The sequence below is a fragment of the Cetorhinus maximus genome, chromosome 1 (genome assembly GCF_964194155.1).
Source record: "Cetorhinus maximus chromosome 1, sCetMax3.hap1.1, whole genome shotgun sequence".
NCBI lineage: Eukaryota > Metazoa > Chordata > Chondrichthyes > Lamniformes > Cetorhinidae > Cetorhinus > Cetorhinus maximus.
Window position 1 is genome coordinate 202,717,539 of NC_135879.1, and position 21,819 is coordinate 202,739,357.

Consider the following 21,819-nt stretch of genomic DNA (forward strand, 5'->3'; position numbering starts at 1 on the left):
CGGTATGCCTTCCTGGTCAGCCATACTGAAGAAGGCAATGGCAAACCACTGCAGTACTTTGCCAAGCATAATCATGGACCAATCCAATGATCATCAATGCCCTATTAAGTCATGGTACCTTAAGGAGGTAGAGGAATATATGCAAGGGTATGTTTCACTGGAATAAAACCAAAAATAGCAGAATGCTCATTCATCTTCCCTAATTGTTGTTTATGGGATCTTGCCTGGTACATAACTGCTACTGGACTTGCCTACTTAACAGTAACTGCATTTCAAAGCAACTAATTGTGTGTTGAGAGCTTTTGAAACCTTTCTGAAAGCTGTGATCAGATGCAGTATATATGCAAGAGTCCCTTTAAAACAAGTCTATTATTGCATTAATATATGAGGATTTCAGCAGTACATAACTGAAACCAGTCCTTAAATATATATGTAAATTGGCATGTTTAATACAAGTTTTACATAACTATTATACTGTTACAGCTGCAGAAACCAGCATTATTGTATAATATTAAACATGTTATGCAACACAAGGTTGCTATACCCTGAGTTAATGCTCAACTTTTTGTCAGGTAACCCTGTCATGTGGAACCCTGGTCTGACGCCACAATCTTGAAAGACATTCTTCTTATCAGATCCCACAGATTCATGGGAGAAACCGCAGTGTCTTTAATATGATAATATATCGGATTTCCAGAAGGTACAAATACAGATTTAAACTCAAGGATCAAACTCCAAAAATATCAAATAATATCGACATAAAATGAAACATTTTGCATCTGGTGCATATCTGTAGTATACAAAGTGCTGATTGGTTGAAATGCCCCATCAGAAAAGAGTCATAAACCAAAAATCTCTATTGTAAAAAATAATCCATTGAATTCCTGATTAAGAAATATTCAATTCGCTAAAATGATCAAGTAGCAACCCCCAAACATACAACCAATAAAATCCCTCAAAAATTTACAATATACTACCCTACTGGCTCCCCAAACGTCCCATTCTGCACACCAAAAAAACAGCATTTCTAACCAATGGCTAAACAATTCTGCAAAATAATCTTACCCACGCCACATTACAAAGACATGCCACAACCTCCTTCTTCACATTTCTCTGCCTCTGTATATGCTGTAGGTGCACACACACACGCACACACACACACACAGAGCTCGAGAGAAATTCCATCAGCAATGCCTCTGCTGCAGCCTCTGAAGGAGGACCGTCGAACAAACACTAGTGTCCTTCTTGAAACCAGCTCCACCAGCATTCAGGCAAAACTCCTGCAAGATCACCTACGATAGACTGGACAGTGTGTCCAGATAGCTGAAAAGCGTCTCCCCCACCAGGTCCTGTTTTCTTAATTCGTTACTAATCGTTCAAAATGGTGACAACTTGTCCATCAAGGTGCACCATGCTTTGAATCACAGTGTCTTAATGATGAGGCAATGCGGCAGCAGAGAAGAAAAGGAACCAAACCCTGAACTCCGGATCCCACAACCTCATGGAACATTTAGCCCCTTGTGTCCAAAGATCTGCGAGTCGATAATCGGCCATGTCAGTCATGTGAAGATCCATTGAAGAAACTCGCAACCCTGAGTAGATATCATCCTTGAATCAAGAGTCAGCCAACAACATTAGGCTTTAGGTTTGCCTTCTGCTTTATGTTCAAAGCTTGGATCCTTCAGTTGACTTTTGACCTCATGAATTGATGGAGGTGGAAGAGTATGGAGCACCTCGTGTACTGAAAGGGAAGTGTACAAAGCATCCCGTGAACTGAGGGAGAGGATTTGAGGAGAGAGATGTTTCACTGAAATGAATACAGAGTTAGAGGGGAGCAGAGCAGCCGAACTTTGTGAGAATACTTAGAGAGAAAAAGTGCCAATGCAAAGGGGAGGAACATCACTAAAAACATAAGAGCATAAGAAATAGGAGCAGGAATGGGCCTTATGGCCCGTCAAGGCTGCTCCGTCATTCAATATGATCGTGGCTTCAACTCCACTTTCCCACCCGCTCCTCATATCGCTTGATTCCCTAAGTAACCAAAATCTGTCATCTCAACCTTAAACATGCTCAATGGCGGAGCATCCACAACCTTCTTAGGTAGGGAATTCCAAAGATTCACAAACCTTTGGGTTTCTCATCTCGGCCCTAAATGACCACCTCCTTATCCCTTAACCCCTTATTTTGAGACCCTTATTCCCTTATCCAGAGACACCTAGTCTATCTTGGAAATTTCCCGACTTAGCAAACCCGATCGAGGGACAAATATCTGGGCGCAACATGCCATTTGTCTTCATAATTGCTTGCTTTACCTGCATGCTAACTTTGTGTTCCTTGTACGAGTACACCCAAACCCCACTAAATACCAAGCGTAGAATTTTTCACTCGGTGTGCAGGCGTGTGCCTGACACACTCAAGCGTGAAACAGCGCACGATGAAGTCGGGCAAGCGTCCCAACATCATCGCGCACTTGCACAATATTTTGGTTGGCGGATGCGCACGAGAGTCAGCAACGCGCCCGACAATTAAGAGGCCTATTAAGGCCATTAAAGTAGCAATTGACGGTGATTTTTCACTGCCTGTCCAACCTTACAGTTGGCAGTCGGGCGAATCAGCCAAGAAGCCTTTGCATTTTTGAGGAAACCTCATCCAGGGGCAGGATTAATTTTAAAAAGATTGAAATGTTTTGAAAAAATTTTCATCATCCGTCTGTTGAGGTGTCTCATTCTGACGTGTGGACATTTTTTCCCCGAATTTAAATTCTGTTTTTATTGATCTTAAATCCGTCAGCTCCCTGAGGCAGCTCTCTGCCTTCAGGGAGCTTTCCTTCCGTGCTCCCCCACGCCCATGCTGACTTCAGCACTCGCCCTCCTCCCGCCCCCATCCTGGTAGCGCTGAGCCTTTCAGCGCGCCTTTCATGCTGGCTGTTAATTGGCCAGCCAGCGTGAAATCGCGGTCGGGGGGCCGATCACAGTCAGCAGTCCATTCCTGGGCCCGCCGATCACAGCCACCTACCGACCTGAAAATTCTGCCCCAACATTTACAAGTTTTATGCCTTTTAACAAATATTCTGCTTTTCTATTCTTATGACCAAAGTGAATAACCTCACACTTCCCTACATTATAGTCCATTTGCCATCTTGTTGCCCATGTATTTAACCTGTCTATATCTCGTTGCAGCCTCTTTGTGTCCTCCTCACAGCTTGTATTCCAGGTCAGTTCAGATAAGTCTAGGAAAGCAACTAATTTTGGTGAATATCATGAAGCCCTAGAATAATACAGCAAAGGAGGTGGTCATTTAAGCCTATAGTGCCTGTACCGGGTAAACTTAGATGTCATTTATTTTTCCTATCAACCATTAAGTAAAAAGTGTTCCACAATTAAGCAGATTGCACAACTTTTAATTTCCCAGGGAATCATTCCCCCAATCCCCTTTAAACGCCCATACCAGTGGATATGTAATTGAGGGTACGGCAGCATTTGGTAGAAGTGCGCAATTTTCCAAATTTTACTGCGTGTGTTTCCTCATTTTCTTTGTTGCCTCCACAAAAAGTTTCAGAATCTGCTCTGCAGCCATCTCAGACAGAGTCTATGCCCCAGTAGCTATGACAGCACAGTACATCTGCTAGAATCTGGGATTTCAATCTACTTTCAGGGATGCCTAAATACAGTCAGGGCCAATATGGAGTGACCATATCACCAGGGCAGATTAGGTGCAGGATCTTGCGTCTAGAAACTGGTGTGCATTATGCCTAGTTTGCAATTTTAAAAATAGGCAAAGCAGTAATTTCTGCCCCAGTGTACCCAACTAACTTATGAGGAATGTGACCCATGCCAAGTACCAGTATGTCTGATCAGGCATTCCATTTAAAACGAGTTTAAACACCCTTGCATTAACCTGTATTTTTCTCATTTAGAATATTGCTAGATGTGATATTTTGTTTGCATTTCAGCCTTTTCAACATTTACAATAGTTTTTTCTCTTTGCCTGGACCTGAGATCTTTTATCAATCTATTACATGGCACTCTGATATTCCCCAACAATTGAAATGCAGACAAATGTCTCACAAAACTTACCTTGCTGGTTGTCAAGAACACAATAGGCAAAGGTAATTTGTGCTCGATGCTGAAGGGCAAAACCAAACCTTTCCACAGAATTTTAATACTTCAGCAACCTGCGTTCAGCAGATAAGTCAACCCCCTGTTGAATTTCTGAAACAAGAGTTCCTGATAACCACTCTATCCGGGCGAGGCACTTTTATAGCCGATGAAATATATGTGTCGAACTTTATCCACATGTTAATACAAGTATGTGAAGGGTCATATGCAATAGCTCTCATGTTTCTGGACTAACAAAGAAGCTGGGATTATAATTCTATTTATGAACTTGCAGGATGGCCTGGCCATACCTATAGGACACTTATGGCGGACGGCGTCTTATCTAAACTAGGAGTCTAATGGGTACACTGAGCCCAAGAGGAAAAGGTAGATTTTCTCTGCAATCTGCCTGCCAGATACTTCACCATTAGACAGGTAAAGGCTTGGGAGAACAGTAGAGCTGCCAAGGAAAACTGAGCTTTCACACTTCTAATCCTATTCTTACTTTGGCACTTGCTGGACCCATCAAAGATCTGATAACAATTACCAAACCAAGGAACTGAATGGATTTAGCTGATGAGAATCTGGCAGCTTTGCAGAGGATATGAGTAGGTAACATTCTGGTGAAGTTTTCTCTAGTGTTTCTAAATTGATCGTCTTACTGCTAAAGTAAACAGACTATTTGTAAACCTACAATCCCATCCTGTATATATTCTCTACTTGGCAGGACATCTCTTGCAAAAGTAAGAGCCCAAAAAAAGGGCTTATGTCTGACACATGAGATCAATTGCTCTAATTATGAGCTTTCGATTCCCCACATTAGTGCATAGGTTTGTACTGAGCCATACATATGAACAAGAAAGCAGATTCAATTCCAGGGGCTGGATTTTCATGTCAGAGGCAGGACTTGGGAGATGGCACTAATCCCGCCATCATGCTCTTGCCTCTGTCTCGAGACTGCCAGTAAGGGGATCTTCAGGAGTCCTAGCCCTAAGTGGCCATAAAGGTTGGCCGGTCGTCGGAAACGGAGGCTGGCCAAGTCCAGAGTGGCAAGTTAAAAGTCTCTGTTCCCAAAAAGCCTTGTCCTGGTGCTTCCGAGGTAACCAGAGGCTTGCCAATTTACAGTTGAACCCTCTGACCAGTTTAAACCCTCCATCAACCTACCCCCTCACCCTCATCCATTATCCACTTTTATAAACAAAACTCCCAAGCCCTTTAATAACCATCAGAAGCTTTGGAATAGTCCATAAGACTACCCAAGTAAAGAAACAGACTTCAAAACTGCTATCTCAGCAGATGTCTAGACGGATTACACAAAAGCGATGGGAAAAGATGAAACCTCTACACTTTGTTATCATAGTAAAGTACTCCTTTTCATAGTGTGAAATGTACTCTACCTTTTTAAAAATTAGACGGAACCTTTTTTGACAAGTTGTCATTTGGCAGAAGTAATAATTTGGCAAACGCCTTTTTTTTTTAGGGGTATCTTCCAATCGCAGCACTGACATAACTCACCTTAAGGAACATAAATGCAACTCATCCTACAGCATTTAATGATGAACTGTAAAGGAGGCAAAAACCATTTTAGTTACCTTTCAAACTCTTCCCGCTTCCAATCTGTGGTTCATGCCTTCACACTGCTAAAGTCCGGCCGCCTCCATGAAAATTTTAAAAAGGGGCTGTCAACTTAATTCTGCATAGGAACGGGCAGGTTCTGAGGCCCATCCCCTCCCCCACCCTCCTGAAAATGGCCGAGGGTGGGAACAAAGACAGGACCACCAGCAGCCCCACTCAGCGGCCATTTTCTTCAGCCCCACCTCCATTTGGTCCCAATCAGGACCATGAAAATCCAGCCCCAGGTGCTGACTTACTGTGGTGGAGCTCACAGGGAGAGGAGAAGGTCAGAAAATAGAAAGATAAAGCTAGGCTTTTCCACCCCCCCCCCCTCATTCTTTTATGGAATGTGGGCACTGCTGGCAAGGCCAGCATTTGTGGCCCATCCCTAACTGCCCTTGAGAAGCTGGTGGTGAGCTGACTTCTTGAACTGCTGTTGACTTTTTCTTAGCGGTTTGATACAACTGAGTGACTAGCTAGGCCATTTCAGAGCGCATGAAGAGTCAACCACATTGCTGTGGATCTGGAGTCACATGTGGGCCACACCAGGTAAGGATGGCAGATTTCCTTTCCTAAAGGATATTCGTGAACAAGATAGGTTTTTACAACAATCGATGATAGCTGTCATGGCCATCGTTACTGAGGCTAGCTTTATATTCCAGATTTATTAATTCAATTTAATTTCTACCAACTACCATGTTGGAATTTGAACCCATGTCTCCAGAACATTAGCCTGGGCCTCTGGATTACTAGTCCAGCAACATTACCACTACATCCCTGTCTCCCCTGCTGCATATTACATTTGCTGTTCACTACCTTCTGGAAATAATACATAAATGCCAGTAATACAAAAGGGACTTATGGTATAGTTAACGACATATGGAACTAATGGGAATGCCATTCCATGGATTGAGAGATAATAGGAGGGCAGAATGCAAAAGGTAGAGGTAAAAACAGAGTTTCTCAGACTGGAAAGAGTAGTGAGTGATGTTTCCTCATGAGTCTTTGTTGGGGCCACTCATTTATTTGGCACATAAATAATCCAGATTGAAGAATTAAGAATATTGAACTAATTTTTTACCAAATTACAGAGTATGCCAATTTGTGGCAAGCGCTATGAAAGACCATTAGGGCGGGCAAAGTGGGGGCACCAAGTAGCTTTGGTGTATAAATGTAAAATCCATTAAAAGGTGTTAGAACAAGTCAAGACAATATAAAAGACAAAGATAATATATGAATTTGTAGCCAGTATATCAGAACATGAAAAAATACTTGCATTTTACAACCTCAGGGCATCGCAAAGTGCTTTGTAGCAAATGAAGTACTATTAAGTGTAATCACTGTTGTAATGTAGGAAATGCAGCAGCCAACTTGCAGAAAGCAAGGTTCTATAAACAGCAGTGCGATAAAAACCAGTTAATCTGCTTTGGTTGTGTTGAGGGATACATGTTGCCCTGGGCATCAGGGAAAACTCCCCTGTTTTTTTTTTCAAAATAATGCCATGGGATCTTTTACGTCCACCTGAGAGGGTAGTTGAGGCCTCAGTTTAATGTCTCATCTGAAAGAAGCTAATTTCAATATTTATATTCATGGTGCATTCCAGGAAGGATATAAAAGCAACGGAAAAGTTGCAGCATACATTCATCGCGAGGGATGAAGAAAGACATGAGTAATGGGACTTTTTTCACCGGAGCTGCATAGATTAAAGAGGTCTTCAAGATTATGAAGGGTTATAATAGAATAAATAGTATTTTCCACTGTTAATGAAATGGTATAAATTTTAAAAATCACAAAAAGAACTCAAAAAGATTTTTTTTTACACTGTGGTTAAAAAGGTGGAACTTTCTGCCACAAACCTTGGTTGAAGAAGAGCCGGTAAATTAGATAGCTGCTAGAAAATAAGGAATATTCAAAGAATACAGTGAGTAATTGAGTCGAAGAATAGGATTAGTAGTTCGTGTGAAGGAAAACATAATTGTAGACTTAATGGGCTGAATGTCCTGTTCTGTACATCCCTGTTTCTACAATTCTATTACTATTTGTGACACTTTAGATCTCTCTCTATTTACAGTTAGTCAATTCCAACATAATAACAACTGCTTCCATCTAAGCAGCCGGGTTATTCACAGATTAATTTATGAAAACAAATAGTAACAGTGAGTTACTGATGCCAACCTGAATAATACAACAGCTTTGAACCAGCTCATGAAGGGTTAAGCAGACAACCCCATCAGCTGAGTTCCTTTGGCAAGCTTTATTTGCATATCTCTCTCTCTCTCTCTCTCTCTCAAGAACCTGGGCAAGTGCTTCTTTAACAACGAGGTGCTGCTAATTCTACTATCCACAATCATTCTTAAAATCATGCAAGCGTTCCCAGAGTTGCATCTTGAATAGAGAACAGATGCTCAAGGATGTTGCTGTGAAGCCATATTGCTTTCTCTCAAAATAACTTACTTTTACACCAAGAAATGTCAGGTCGTCGCAATAATGACCCAAGGTCAGGGACGCTCTCCCCAGTCTTGCCTTATGTGTCTGCATGGGCATTAATCTCTGCTGAGGCCTGTCAATTTACTTTAACTTTTAGGGCTCTTTTGTCCTTTTAAATGCCTGGCCACCTCTGCTGGTGCCACATCAATGGCCCCACTGCAGCAGCACTAGGATATTGTGGTTGTGCACTGGCAGGTTTCTCCCTCTCACTGGTGGGAATCTCACAGGGAGCCTACCATGCATCACTAATGAGCTGTCACCAAGAGAAAGGCCTCAGGGTCGGAGAAGAGCAGGAAGACAGGAGTGTTTCCCATCTGCTATTCCACTCCAAAGAGAAGAAACCCAACAACATCAACAATTTATTTTTATGTAGCATCCTTAACATAATAAAACCTTCCAAAGTGCTTCACAGGAGCTTTATAAAACAAAATGTGACACCGAGCCACTGAAGGAGATATTAGGTAAGAGGACCAAAAGCTTGGTTAAAGAGGTGGGTTTTACAGAGCACCTTAAAGAGGAAAGCAAGGTAGAGGGAGGGAGGGAGTATATTCCAGAACTTAGAGCCTAGGCAACTGAAGGCATGGCCACCAATGGTGGAGCGGTTAAAATTGGAGATGCTCAAGAGGCCAGAATTAGAGACGTGCAGAAATCTTGGAGGTACTGGGGCTAAAGGAGATTACAGAGATCGGAGGGGGGTAAGGCCGTGGAGGGATTTAAAAACAAGGATGAGAATTTTAAAATTAAGGCGGCCAAGAGCCAACGTAGTGCAGCAAGTGCAGCTAGGGGTGATAGGGGAATGGGGCTTGGTGCAGACAGCAGAGTTTTGGATGACCTCAGGTTTACAGAGGGTAAAATGCAGGATTTCAGCCAGGAGTGCGTTCGAATAGTCAAGTCTAGATGTAACTGCATCCCACTCTGATTGTCTTTCTAAAGAAGAGTTAATCATTCTACAGAGTATGGGCAGACCATTGGCAAAGAAGTCAATACTTTATTGAAGATAGCCAGTAACACAAAATAGGTAGAAATGTCGCTCCCCTTTTGAGGGGATTGGTCCTGCCGCTTTGCCCTGCTGCTGACCCTGTTTTGAATTGCGAGGATAGCATGATTAGGATATTTGTGGGCTGTCCCCTGTAACACTGAAAAGGGGAATATCCAAGGCCCAGGTCAGACTGGAAAATATCACCTCTCTACCTTTTTTACATTGCTCCTGGGGAACCTTGTTTAAACTTCGACCGCCACCTTCAACACCTCTTTGACCCTTTTGTCTCTGACATCTTTTGATTATCTGCTCACACCACACCCTCAATGTGTCTCTTCCCCCCCACCCACCTTAAACCAATTTATATTTCTCCCTTGTTGAAACTATGCTTCAGTTCTGCTGAAGGGCCATGAGGGCTCGAAACGTTGACTGATTTCTTCTCCGCCGATGCTGCCAGACTTGCTGAGTTTTTCCAGGTAATTCTGTTTTTATTTTGTTTTGGATTTCCAGCATCCGCAGTAGCTTTTAGCTTTTTGTTTTTATCTTTGGGATCTTCGTTCAGCCCAGAGTGAAGCCTGCGAGGGAGTCTACCATGCATCACTATACCATTCAGGGGTGAGCTGGGCAGAATTGCCAGGGTTGTCCAGGAACACCCCCACCAACACATATCCAGAATGGCTGTGAAAGATAAGGTGGGAGGTGCGAATGGAATTCATCCTGTCCCTCCTGGATCTTCTTCACCGAGGCAAAAAGCCATTCTCCCACATTCCCCACAACGTGAACCAATATTTGAGGTCATATTTTTGGGAATCCAATGAGAGTGGTAATGTTAAGCCAATGAAATTCTCCAAAAAAACATAGCCCCAATTTTAACCCTGCTATCCAAGCTGGAACAGGGTGTGCTAACAGTTGGAATAGTCGTCAAAATGCTACCTGCTATTTGATTATGTGGAGAGACCAGAGCAGCTGAGGCTGTTCTCTTTAGAGCAATGAAGACAGACTTAACAGGAGATTCAATAGAGTGTTCAAAATTATAAGGGGTTTTGATAGAGTGGATAGGGAGAAACTGTTTTCACCAACAGGAGGGTCAATAAACAGAGGACAACAGATTACGATAATGGCAAAAGCAGTGGGTTCGGGAGGTGAGGAGAAGATATTTTTTAAACACAGAAAATTATTACAATCTTGAATGCACTTTTCAGAAAGGGTGGTGGGAGCAGATTTAATAGTTAATTTCAAAAGGGAATTGGATATATAATTGAGAAGGAAAAATTTGTAGGACTAAGGGTATTGGGACGACAAAAGCAAAATAATGCGGATGCTGGAAATCTGAAATAAAAAGAAAATGCTGGAATATTCAGCAGGTCAGGCAGATTAGGCAAACCTGTGGCAGGGGCATTTAATCAAGTGGGAGGGTGGCAGGTGCATGCCACCTTCCCGCCTCCAGCCTGATTAAGTTTGTGGCCGGAAAGCCTGTGGAAATTGAGGCCTCACCCCGTGCCACTGGTATTAACCCAATTGCCATGTGGGGAGCACAACAAGCAAACTCATGCAGGGTTGTTTGCCGGCTCCTGAGGGCTTCCTTCATTCAAGGGCACTCAGTGCTTGATCGAGGGATCCGGCATCAGGAAGGTGGGAGGGATGCCTGCTGAGAGCCACCCCTTGCCTTGCTGCCGGCACCTCTAACCTTCTTATGTGAAACCCCTCCTGCCACCACTCACCTGCATGCCTGGGTCCATCGATAATCCTCGGCCTCAGGTGTGTGTTGTACTGACAGCAGCCACACTGCCTAGTGGCGCTGTCTTTCAATAGAGCTGCCAGCAGCTCTCGGCCAGTGGCACTTGTGTCCCTTGGTCCATGATCCCAAGGGAAGGCTTTGTTGGCTTGTCAAGTGCCTGATTGGCACTTCATTAACCCTCCAGTTGGCGGGTGAGATCACTGTCACATCCATTAAATCCAGCCCAAAGTTTCAGGTCAATGACCTTTCATCAGAACTCCGGGACTAATTGGATAACTGTTTCAAAGTGCCAGTACAATCATCAGTATGACTTCCTTCTGTGCTGTATTATTCTATGATAAGGTGCTTCATAAGGACGTAAATCAGACAAAATCGAACAATGAGTATGGTACTGAGTTAGAAACTCAGAGGTCGCAAGTTCAAATCTCACCATGGGAAGTTGTGAAACTAAACTTGCACTAGATAAAATGGTCTTAAAAGCTGTCAATTGTCATTAACACTTTGGCTTACTAATATACTTCAGTGGAGGGAACTTGCCACCCTTTAATTGCTCTGGCCTACACATGACTCTAGTCATACACAATATGGTTGACTCTGAGCCCCAAGGAATGAGCAATAAATGCTAATATAGCCCACATTCCAAGAACAAATAAAAGCATGCAGAAATCTCTGTAACGATACCCAGGGTATAATTATCAATAAAGTACAACCATCTCAAAACCTTGAGTTGGCACATGCCAACTCACAAACCACCTGGGGCATACTAGAGGTGACATAAATGCTGAGCTTTAGTTTCAATCAACTTAAAACATAAAACCACATGTTTGGGAGGCAATAGCTGTGAAGATACTAATTCCATAAGAAATAGTAGGCTGTTCAAATGCCTGAGGCATTTGGTGCTCTTGTAAAACCCTTCCTATCCCAGTATCCATTTCTTTCCCCCCTCAGGTCCAAGGGACCCAGACTTGAGTGTATACATTGCCAAATCTGGCTCAAAATGAGAGCAAGGCCACCAATGTTAGGGTGAAGGGCGTTGGGAATGCACAAGAGAATAGAATTGGAGGAACACAAGAGTTTCCCAGAGGGTTATAGGATGGAGGAGGGAGCAGAGGTGGAAGGGACAAGGCCATGGAAGGACTTGAACACAAGGATGAGAATTTCAAAATCGAAGCATTTGAAGTCAGCATGCACGGTGGTAATGTAACAAGGGTCATGCAAGTTAAGATATAGGCAGCTGATTTCTGGATGAATTCAAGTTTATGGAGGGTGCAAGCTGTCAAGCCAGCCAAAAGATCACTGGAATTGTCAATTCTGGACGAAGCATCAACATGGATGAATCCAGAAGCAAGCGTTGATGATTAACTGTTCTTGATCAGTTTAGCACTCTTAGCAACACCCCCAGCTAAGATCTGCTGGCTCAACACAAGACACGTATCAAACTTAGGAATCATAGTTGCACGGCTCAGACTACTACATGTAACAACTGACATTTGTTTTAGTGAATATGGGAGGAAACATCCCGTTCTGAGCAATGTCACTCTGTAACCCAAAAGCAGACCCATGAGTGCCGGGTGACGTGGATGACAATATTTCCTTCCTGCCCTGTGGAGCAAGCACGCAGCTGAGTTCATCCTACAAGGAACTGTGCTACATTGAACCATGGTCAATTTTATTCTGCTGTACTATTCTTTTTTAAAAAATAATTCTATTTCATTTTTAACAAGACATGTTCACAATGCTCCAAAAAGTCACAGAGAGAACTAGGCCCAAGGACCTCGGCTGTTGTATTTTGACTCGTGTGCTGACACCAGCAGGCCAGAGTTCCTTCTATATGACACCCTTCCAAGGCAAGAACCCATATTGATAACACCAGAGAGACTGTGAGAGCAGACAGAGAATATTTAAGGAAATAAAATTATCTGTTTTAACCATCACAGTTACTTACCCTGAACTAGGCCACCACCACCACTGAGGCATATCCAAGCACTGCCGGCATTTTCTGTATTCCAGAATTCTTCAAAACGAGGTGAAAAACCCGTTCAAAATCTTGGTAGCTACACATGTCTCATTTTTAGTGAGAATACCGATGTTTTTAGTACAATAAAAGGCCTGCCTGGGCTACTGGCAGCAAAAGTTAAATACTGTAATCCAGAAAGGAAGGAAGAGGGAAAAAAAACATTGGGCGACAGGCCTGAATGCTTCAGCTCAGGGAAAAGTTTCCAATTTGTTAACATAAATGCTTGAATTTAACCATTTTTAATAATGTGTGCATGTTCTGTATATTCTTTCCAACTCAGATTTGCTGTTTTGAGAAAACTGGTGGCCGTAGCTGAGAAATCTCTCTAGAGAGTTGCATGAAAACAAAGAACATTTCCTCCTTTTTAAAGCTTTGAGGGACCAGCGTCTGTGGCTTTTAAAGAGAGGTGTCAATCAGTAGCCCCAGAAGGCTTTGTGCTGATACTCAACTTATAAAAACAGATACACACATACATCTTTTTTTTAAATATATACATGGCTGTTAGCTAGAACAAGCTAACCAAGAATCTTTTTTTAATATTTTACAATAATTGATAAATTCAACTGGTTAAATTCATGACCATAATTCTCCTGGCATGGTGACTTGCTTAATGTAGGACACCGTTCATGTAGTCTGCTGTGTGATAGTACAAGACTGTGGCTTTTTTGCCCCAGAATTAAAGATTTCCTAACCACTGCATTAGGAAATATACAGACTCTTTAACTGAAAAAGCAGCACCAAAGAAAAAACCTCCATCTTCTCTGCTAGCAAGCCAGCAAAGCATGTCTTTTATGCCCCAATGTTATGCACAAAAAGTCCAGCTTGCAGTACTCTAATTTGCACAGCAACAAAAATTTGGTTTCAGATTTAAATATACACTCCTGATCCATATACACTTCATCTCTCAGAAAGTAACAGATTACCCCAATCCACCATTTTTTTTGTAAAAGGGAGCACAGAAACCCTTCTTCATGCTTGAATCCTTTACCTCCAGACAGTGAAACAATTTCTTTTTTTCAAAGATACCACAAACATACCCATTATAAAGTATTTAGCATACTATCCACATACCAGAATAATGTGTCTAGGGTGCAATCATGCTGTTTTGGATGGTACCTTTCTGCAAGCTTCTTGTATTGCTGCCATGAAGAAGGAAGCAATGTAGCTCAGTGGCTGCATTGTTCATGAAGCTGATCTGCTTCAAACCAGTTCTAGCCGGTTCCAGCCACCCCACATACAGCCATGGAAACTGTACTGCAGCACATATTGCCCAGTGTTTCCCTTTGCTTATGCCACATTATTGCAAGGTTTTCACCTAAAATATACATTTTAAACTGTTCTTTTGAAACACCGCGCCTGTAGAATCGTATCTAAATAAAACCTGACAGTTTCCCTACCTTTATTTTTGCCAGCATGTTGCTGTGATCTCTGGGAAAGTCAATATTGTAATAAAGGTTTGTGATAGTAGAGTATGAAATGGCTGCGGTGTCCTAACAGAAATAAAATCACTGAGAAACTGTTGAGCTAAAATTATCTGCTCATATTTTTGAACATTCACCGACAGTGCAGCCAACAGGATTAGATTTTACTTAAACAACAAAAAAAAAATTAGAAGGTGCCACAAAATCTGTTTTCTTTAAAGCTGCCAGATCAGATGCTCGCTGTTAAACCAGTAAATCAAACTCCTTTACTACTTTTAGCCAGGAAGAGTCACAGAGATTTTTATTGGGATTTATGGGATCTGACGTGCCACAGCACAGAGAATGCAGATCAGAAAATACCAGTCCTTTCTGCTGTTTTTAACCACACCCTTTAAAAGAAGCCATTTTAGAAACAAATGTGTATTCTGCTAATTGTCTCATCCTCTTTCTTCAGGGCCCTGACCTTCAATTTAGCAGTTCAGACACCCAACAGTCAGTAATCATGGGTACGTGGGATAATTTTTATTTTTTTAAAAACATTGTTAGTTTGTCTTTCATCACTGAAGAAAAGCCACTACAAATCTTATACATCAATAAGCAACCAGTAGATTTTTAATTCAAACAGATGATATTACACAAAGTTTCAATGATAAGACGGTGGGAGCCTGGAAAGTCCTGCAAAAGGGATAAAGCAAGTTTCACCATGAGCTTGGATAAAGCATAAGAAAGAATGGGAAGGGGGAGGGGTGTTATCACTGCAGACAGCTTCCCAGTTTGGGTCACTGCAAATTAACTGTTTGACGTTCAATGGTTCAAACGCACAGTATTTCGACAACAACAACTACTTTCAGTTACGTGGCACCTTTGTTTCTTGCAAATGGGAAAAGCTGGTGATTCAAACTGTTGAATATTTTTCCCCCAACCTCACCATCTCGAGCTAGTTAAGGTAGCCCTGATATGCAATGAAATGGATGGGCCACACCAGCAAAAAGCAAGACGCTGATGCCAGCCTGGTGGCTACACAGTGTGCCTATACAGCCACATTGAGCTCACATCTCTCAACAACTGATCAAAGAGTAACATTGGCAATGGTTCCTTAAATCCATTGCTCAAATTATCTGTATTCATCTGGCTACAGGACCTGTGTTAGCAAGTAGCCTCCAAGGAGGGTTTTATTTGAAAAAAATAGTAAATGAAGATTGTCTTTAAGTGAATGATTGCATTAGGTTGCAAATGAGTATTAATTCCTTTAATAAAAATAAGAAAAACAACAGACTATCCAAGGGAGCCACACAAGTCCTTTTCTAATTTACACTAAAGCACATTAGTTTTCAAAAAGGTTAAATATTTTGCAACATTGATAATCATATCACTAATACTGACTTTACAACTAAATTTCATTTTTAAGATTGTACTTTGTTAGCACATAATAATTGTTCCTCTCATTATCTTACACCTGTTCCCTAACAGTAAAGCAATGTTGAATATTATTGGTTGCATGTACTCTTTCAACTTTGTTTTGTAACCACAAAACATACAGTGTAATTTTTTTTTAAGATAACTCCAAGAGCTCCATTAAATCACATCCACCACACAGCCTCTTGGGACCATGTGACCCCCTGAATCAGAAAAAGCTCATGAACATCTCCTAATTGTAGACCATCATTGTATCCTGCATTGATATATCTCACAAAGGTGGTGGCAGAAGGAACCCACCTGGCCATAAGTGGATTGGGACACTAAGGAAGGTAGTTTAAGCCAAGGAAGTTATGTACCTATGGCTATCAGTTAGGCAGCAGGTGACAACAGCCTCTGTGAAGGCCCAAGCATCTGAAATATATGTGACCCCATCCACATAGGATAACTGTCAAAGCTCTGGTAGCACAATCATAACCCAGCACAAGCACAGCAGTATATATTAAAACCACGCGCACACCCTGAAATGTCCGCAAGTGAAACAACTCACTAAAGCTGCCATATACTCTATCATTTACAGTTCATATCATGAACATGCGTGTGTTTTAATCAAACAAGAATTGCATTATAAAAAAAACTGCTACGTGGTCAATTTGTCTGAACATATTTACCAGTCCCAGGTGGAATTCTTAGTACAAAGGCTTGGTATACATTGTACAGCAAGCCTACAAGTCAGTATGCATAACTATTGATCAAGAAGCTGAAGGTGCAGTGGGTAAATGCACCATGTGATGAGGCACTGAGTTACAAACATCAAAAGATCCTTAGGTTTGATTCCTGACCTCAGCTGTGCTGAGCCAGGTGATCTCACCTGGGGCAGTTAGTGAGTCATTACAGTTAGGTTTGAGGTTAAACCGAGGGCCATCTCAGATGGACATAAATGATCCCGCGGCACTATTTAAAGTAGAGCAGGGGAGTTCCTTTTGGAATTGTGACCAATATATATTACTCAATCAGCATTTCAAACTGATGACCAAGTCATTTATCTCACTGAAAAATAAAAATAAAAACAAAAAACTGTGGATGCTGGAAATCCAAAACAAAAACAGAAATACCTGGAAAAACTCAGCAGGTCTGGCAGCATCGGCGGAGAAGAGCAAAGTTGACGTTTCGAGTCCTCATGACTCTTCAACAGAACTAAGTAGAAATAGGAAAGGGGTGAAATACAAGCTGGTTTAAGAGGGGGGGGCGGGAAAGAAGGGGGTAGGGGGGTTGTTGGGACAAGCAAGCAGTGATAGGAGGGGATAACCAAAAGATGTCACAGACAAAAGAACAAAGAGGTGTTGAAGGTGGTGATATTATCTAAAAGAATGTGCTAATTAAGAATGGTAACAGTTCCTCTGGCATGTCCTCCTTCTTCCTTAACCGAGTTTTTCCACCCACGGTAGTTGACAGGGCCCTCAACCGTGTCTGGCCCATCTCCCGCGCATCCTCCCTCACGCCTTCTCCTCCCTCCCAGAAACATGATAGGGTCCCCCTTGTCCTCACTTGTCACCCCACCAGCCTCCGCATTCAAAGGATCATCCTCCGCCATTTCCGCCAACTCCAGCATGATGCCATCACCAAACACATCTTCCCTTCACCCCCCCTGGCAGCATTCCGTAGGGATCGTTCCCTCCATGACACCCTGGTCCACTCCTGCATCACCCCCTACTCCTCAACCTCCACCTACGGCACCTCCCCATGCAAACGCAAAATATGCAACACCTGCCCCTTCACTTCCTCTCTCCTCACCGTCCAAGGGCCCAAACACTCCTTTCAAGTGAAGCAGCATTTCACTTGCATTTCCCCCAACTTAGTCTACTGCATTCGTTGCTCCCAATGCGGTTTCCTCTACATTGGAGAGACCAAACGCAGACTGGGTGACCGCTTTGCAGAACACCTTCAGTCTGTCCGCAAGCATGACCCAGACCTCCCTGTCGCTTGCCATTTTAACACTCCACCCTGCTCTGTTGCCCACATGTCTGTCCTTGGCTTGCTGCATTGTTCCAGTGAAGCTCAACGCAAACTGGAGGAACAGCACCTCATCTTCCGACTAGGCACTTTACAGCCTTCCGGACTGAATATTGAGTTCAACAACTTTAGATCTTGAACTCCCTCTTCCATCCCCACCCACTTTCTGTTTCTTCCCCCTCCCTTTTGTTTTTTCCAATAATTTATATAGATTTTTCTTTTCCCACCTATTTCCATTATTTTTAAATGTATTCCACCCATGGGCTATTTCACCCCACCCCCACTAGAGCTATCTGTACCTTGCTTGTCCTGCTCTCCATTCTTAATTAGCACATGCTTTTAGATAATATCACCACCTGCAACACCTCTTTGTTCTTTTGTCTGTGACATCTTTTGGTTATCTCCTCCTAACACTGCTTGCTTGTCCCAACAACGCACCCCCCCGCCCCCCACCTTCTTCCCCCCCTCCTTAAACCAGCTTATATTTCACCCCTTTCCTATTTCTACTTAGTTCTGTTGAAGGATCATGAGGACTCGAAATGTCAACTTTTCTCTTCTCCGCCGATGCTGCCAGACCTGCTGAGTTTTTCCAGGTATTTCTGTTTTTGTTTTTCATTGCTGTTTGTGGGAGCTTCCTGTGCACAACTTGGCTGTCACATTTCCTACATTACAACAGCGGCTACACTTCAAAAAATAACTTGGATAAAAGCAGAATACTGCATCCATACGGACTCGAAACATTAACTTTGTTTTTCTCTCTCCACAGATGCTGTCAGACCTGCTGAGTTTTTCCAGCATTTTCTGTTTTTGTTTCAAAAAATAACTTCATTGTTTGTACCCCAGAGGGCTGTGGATGCTCAGCCATTGAGTGTGATCAAGGCTGAGATCACTGGATTTTGCACACTAAGGGGATAAAGAGATTATGGGGATCGGTCAGGAAAGTGGAATTGTGGTCAAAGGTCCGTGGCCTTAGTGGATGGCGGAACAGGCTTGAGGGGTTATATGGCCTACTCCTCCTGCTATTTCTTATGTTCTATAGTAACTTCAGAAAATCTTGAAGGTGTGAAAAGCACCTTATAAATGCCAGGCTTTCTTTCAAAATCATAACATTGAGGACAAGGGATGAACACATCACAGCCAGGGGTCCCATTCATAAGTTATCAACCTATGCTGGCAATCAGCATAGGTGAAAAACAGGGAAGGAAAGGATTACAATTGGGTAGCCTGTTGTTGCTAACTGAGCAGGGTCAAAAAAAAGTATTTTGCTTCTTATTTTCATTTTTATTTACTTATTTTTCGCCAACCCACCCCATCCCACCTCCCTCCACCACCACAGGGCCATCTGTTACCCGGTTTCTATGTTGTGCTTTCACAGAGCACTGACTTTTGCTCTGCTGTTAATACATTCTGCTCTTTCCTTCATGCCACTGTCAATACCTTCTTTAGTCTCTACCACTACCTTTAACACTTGTGCCCGCCCGTGATTGGGTCAGGCCCGCCTGCCCGACGAACGGAAAATTCAGCCCAATGTATTTACTTGGAATGGTGTTTTCTGTCTAAGCTTTCCTCCAGGTTTCATCAGTGTTACGGAGTTGAAGATGTTCGATTCGTATCCAGGGGTGTTTCGTTGAGCCATGTGGCAAGTTGAGGAGGTCTTGCGGGTCTCTATGGATGGGCAAGTCCAAGCTGCTGCTAATAAGAATTATTTCCCTGTGTGTTGCTGCATCCCGTCGAATGGACGGAGGGATGATATTTGAGAGGACTGGTAACCACTGACCAGGAGTTAATCTCAAGAGTTCCAGGGGTTGTCTTCATTACTGAGTGAAGGTGTGTGTCATTGTGTTTGGTGTGATGACTTAGTACTCAGCTGTCAAGAATACTAGATCTATGGCAGAAGTGGAGTGAATGGTGGGTTTTGCACCCCAGCTTGTGCCAGTGAGCTTGTGGATGATGTTCACTCATGCCTTGGCCTTTTCGCCAGTCTTTCAGAGGTAGTGATGGTAAGGTAGAAGAGGGGTCAAGGGTCACTCCAAGATCGGTGGGAGCCGGATCATGCCAAAAACAAAATGGCTTGTCAGTTGTTGGAAGTAACAACCTGGCAACCACATTATTTAATGGCCACTTAAATTTTCAAATCAAAGCATTATCGTCACACTGTAGTAAAAATAAATATAACTTATGCTACAGCATGTGAAGTAGGCAATACCTGTTGTCCTGATCTTACATATGGTTCCCATCTCCAAACCATGGTTCACCCATTGTTCACAAGACCTCTGTCCTGGCGTGATTCATGTCACCTACCAGAAAAACCCGCCCAACTCAATCAAAATTGTGGAAGTTCAGAAATGCCCACTTCCACAATGGTGCCGACTATGTCAAGACAATAGAATGAGGGCTTTCACTCTGCCCCCTTTCCCACACCAATGAAAATTGCTGGCAGTGGAAATGGGGCGAAAATCATGTATCCAGGCCCCATCTGCCATTTCTAAAGCCCGCTTGGTGCCCCACGTTATGGCAGTGGAAGCTGCATTAATGTTTTGAGTCCACATAACTCTTCTTCAGAGCTGAAGAGAGGTAGAAATGCGTTGTATTTTATACTGTTTAAGAGGGGGTGGAGCAGGTGGAGCAAGATAGAAGGTCATGGATAGGTGGGAGCTCAGGAGAGATTGAGGCCCGCCCAGCGTGACGTCCGCCGGGAAGCGCTATGCGCTCCCTGTGCGGGCGGAGGGAATCCCTAAAATCGAGAGTGTGCTCTTTTGCGCGTGTGCACGAAAGAGCGCACTCATCTCCCTGAGACTAAGTGTAGCCTCAGGGAGATCGCCCCGACTTTTAAAAATATTAAAAATAGAGAAAAGAAAAATCCCTTACATGACCCCTCATGTGACAATGTCACATGAGTTGGGGCATGTTCATAATTTCCATAACAACTTTATTACAATTTTTAAAACCCTACATGAAACCTCATCCTGCCGCTGGATGGATGGGCAGGTCCTTTAATTGCTTAATTAATCCTGTCAATGGCCTCAAGTGGCCATTGACAGGTCGAGGGGCCCGCAGCTGACTTTGCTGCGCCCCCGCCTTCCTGAAAATTTAAATGGGGCGGGATGATGTCGGGGGTTCCGCCCGACGTCATCCCGCGTCATTTTACACATCGGCGAGCGGGCCCCGCCCCCGCTCGCCAGCGGTAAAATCCTGCCCATTGTCTCTAATCCAACATCTCAACAAACAGGCTTCAATCTCCCCTGGAGAATGTGGACAACTCTCATGGCCATGGCTGATGTGGCCATCCAATGTACAAGTGGCACCTCAAAACCTTGTCTGACTGTAACTGCAGAAACCCTGATCAAACCTAACAATCTGCCCCAACTCAAGTTTGAAGGCAACAGCCTGGAGTTACATTTGCTCTTCAGTAGGTCATTGGTCTGGTTAGGGATTTGACATTAAAATTGTGATGACAGCTTTTGCTCCTAAAGCCATACAAAAGAAGAAGATAACTGGCAAACTGTCAAAGGAAAAACAGCATCCTGAAAGTGGAAAGGTCTTTGGATACGTCAGAGTTGTTTATCCATGAATAAAGTGCTATTCTGGACTATACCAGGTGTGTAGATGGGGCAATGCATTTTACATAGTCTACTTGGACTTCACCAAGGCTTTTGATAAGGTCCCTCATGGGAGACTGATAACAAAGGTAAGGGCCCATGGGATCCAAGGCAATTTGGCAAATTGAATCCGGAATTGGCTGAGTGACAGGAAGCAGAGGGTGATGGTTGAGGGGTGTTTTTGTGACTGGATACTTGTGTCCAGTGGGATTCCACAGGGATTGGTGTTGGGTCCCTTGCTGTTTGTGGTATATATAAACGATTTAGACTTGAATGTAGAAGGGTTAATCAGTAAGTTCGCGGATGACACAAAAATTGGTGGGGTGGTAAATAGTGAGGAGGATAGACTTAGATTACAGGAGGATATAGACGGGCTGGTCAGATGGGCTGATAAGTGGCAAATGGAATTTAATCCAGATAAGTGTGAGGTGATGCACT

General features: G+C 43.0%; 1 protein-coding gene across 8 annotated transcripts in view; it reads right to left on the reverse strand.

The window, feature by feature from the left end:
- The window catches only part of znf532 (zinc finger protein 532), a 174,266-nt gene that overhangs the window by 124,227 nt on the left and 28,220 nt on the right, over positions 1-21,819 (reverse strand). For 3 of the 8 annotated variants that reach the window (XR_013577939.1, XM_078551833.1, XM_078551778.1), the window contains exon 1: positions 14,004-14,116. The exons of 2 other annotated variants lie outside the window; for them this stretch is intronic. The gene's annotated coding sequence lies outside the window, so the exon portion shown is untranslated. Of the gene's footprint in view, positions 1-1,065; positions 1,742-12,860; positions 12,948-14,003; positions 14,117-14,329; positions 14,417-21,819 lie in introns of those variants that run through there. 3 more of the 8 variants (XM_078551802.1, XM_078551786.1, XM_078551823.1) reach the window with 3 other exon arrangements.